This window comes from Carlito syrichta, unplaced genomic scaffold (genome assembly GCF_000164805.1).
Source record: "Carlito syrichta isolate Samal-C Ts95f unplaced genomic scaffold, Tarsius_syrichta-2.0.1 Scaffold270980, whole genome shotgun sequence".
Lineage (NCBI taxonomy): Eukaryota > Metazoa > Chordata > Mammalia > Primates > Tarsiidae > Carlito > Carlito syrichta.
In genome coordinates this window covers 345053-347427 of record NW_007215076.1, presented here as the reverse complement: position 1 = coordinate 347427, position 2375 = coordinate 345053, and the positions used below count along the sequence as shown (strand labels likewise).

Genomic DNA, 2375 nt, shown 5'->3' with positions numbered 1-2375 from the left:
TTCAAGCGGCCAAGCTTGCACCAGTTACAAGCTAACAAAAATATCTAAAGCTATGAATTTATATATGTAAGTACAGCTTTGTCCATGTATCTTAGACTTGAAATGTTGTATTTTCTTTTCCTTTTTTTCTTTCTTTTTTTTTTTTAAGTTGGAGTCTTACTCTGTCACCCAGGCTGGAGTGCAATGAATGGCATGCTCACAGCCACCTTAGCCTAACCTGCTGGGCTCAAGTGATCCTTCCACCTCAGCCTTCCAAGTAGCTAGAACTACAAGCATGTACCACCATGCCCAGTCAATATGTAGTTACTTTCTGATTCATTCCCTCCCTTTAAAGAATCTGATATGGTAATCTCAATTTTTCTATGACTCCAGTGGTATAAGATAATGTTCGTTCTTTTTGGATTTTCAAGTGTCTGTTTTCTTGATGCCGTGTTTTGACATATTAACTGATTATGATGTGGCTAAAGGGACATGGGTACAGGAGCCTGGCACTCAGCATGGCTTGCCTGGGGCTAAGTCTGGTGAGCTGTACCTTCTATCTAACAGTAATTGGACTATATTTCTCTAGCAATTATGTCATCGAATTAACTCCATCATATTTCAAACAAGAAGTGACAGAATTCTATGCTCTATGGTGTGATCACAGCAAAAGGTTAACACCAGAATGGAAGAAAGCAGTAACTGTATTAAATGATGTAAAAACTGGTGCAGTTGATGCAGATAAACATCAGTCCCTAGGAGGACAGTATGGTGTTCACAGATTTCCTGCCATCAGAAGATGATCAGGGTGAAAGAACTGGGGAAGCCACCCTTGATGCTGTGCTCAGTGCTCTGGGCCAACCCATGAAGAATTGCCTCAGGGAAAGGAGTGGTGGTCATAGCTCTGGAAAACAAGGCAGAAGTGATAGTTCAAGTAAGAAGGATGTGATTGAGCAACACTGTGATAAGAATGTCCTCGATAGTGAAAATGTATGGATGTTTAAGTTGCTCCTTGCTGTGGGACACTGCAAAAGCCTAGAGCCAGAATGAGCTGCTGCAGCTTCATAGGTAAGGGAGCAAACAAAGGCCGGGTGGTCATGGCTCACATCTGTAATCCCAGTGGGAGGCCAAGGCAGGCAGAGTGCTTGAGTCCAGCGGTTCAAGACCAGTCCAGCCAACATAGTGAGACCTCATCTCTACAAATTTTTTTAATTAGCTGGGTTTAGTGGCACACACCTGTAGTCCTAGCTACTTGGGAGGCTGAGGCAGAAGGATCACCTGAGTCCAAGAGGTCGAGGCAACAGTGAGAGCTACAATTCATAGAATTTTTCAATGTTTTCTTGAGATGCAGAAGGTCACCGTGCTACTTCGTTTAAGGTATATTCATCTAATTGCACTGCAGCCTGGGCAACAGAGTAAGATCCTACTCAAAGAAAAAGAAAGAGGGAGAGGGAGGGAGTGAAGGAGGGAGGGGGAAGGAAGGAAAGAGGAAAAAAAGAACAAACCAAAAAAAAGTGATATTGGCAGCTGTAGATACTACAATCAATCAGTTCTAGCTTCTTGATATGGGATGACGGGATTTCCTACAGTCAAGACATTTCAGAAAGACCAGACTTCCGTGTATTATGATGGTAAGCAGACAAGATCCTGCACAATGTCCCAGGGCCTTGATTTGTTTTCTGATAATACCCCACCTCCAGAGCTGGTTGAGATAATCAATGATAACATCACCAAGAGGACGTGTTAGGAGCATCAGCTCTGTGTTGTGGCTGTGCTGCCCCATACCGTTAATGCCGAAGCTGCAGGCAGAAATTCTTATCTGTGATTTCTTCTGAAGTTGGCAGACAAATTTTTTTAAAAAGTGGGGTGGAGGTAGCTGTAGACAGAAGCTGGAGCCCAGTATGAACTTGAGAATGCATTGGAGATTGGAGGGTTTGGGTATCCTCCGTGGCCACTGTCAATGCATACAAGATGAAGTTTGCTCTACTAAAAGAGTCTTTTGGTGAGCCAGGCATTAACAAGTTTTGCAGGGAGCTAACTTTTGGGCATGGCCCCAAGGCATCTGTAGGAGGCTGGGCTTTACCTACCATTAGTGTGACAGAGCCTTGGGATGGCAGATATGTTGAGCTCCCCTTGGACCATAACACTGACTTCAGTGATGTAGAGCTTGGTGATTTAGGGAAAGATGAGTTGTGAGAGACACACCAGGGGCTTCAAGCATTTTTTTTTTGTTTTTGTTGTTCTTGTTCTTGTTGGTTTTTGAGAGCCAGTGGATTTTTACAGCAGTAAAGGAACATTCTTTGCAATTAGATGAATATACCTTAAACAAAGAAGTAGCACAGTGACCTTTTGCATCTCAAGAAAACATTGAAAAATTCTATGAATTGTTGTAGCCA

The 2375-nt window shown here is 43.0% G+C and overlaps 1 pseudogene; it reads left to right on the top strand.

Moving 5' to 3' along the window:
* Positions 1–497: 497 nt before the first annotated feature.
* On the top strand, positions 498–2175 carry LOC103254127 (annotated as a pseudogene).
* Positions 2176–2375: the final 200 nt, after the last annotated feature.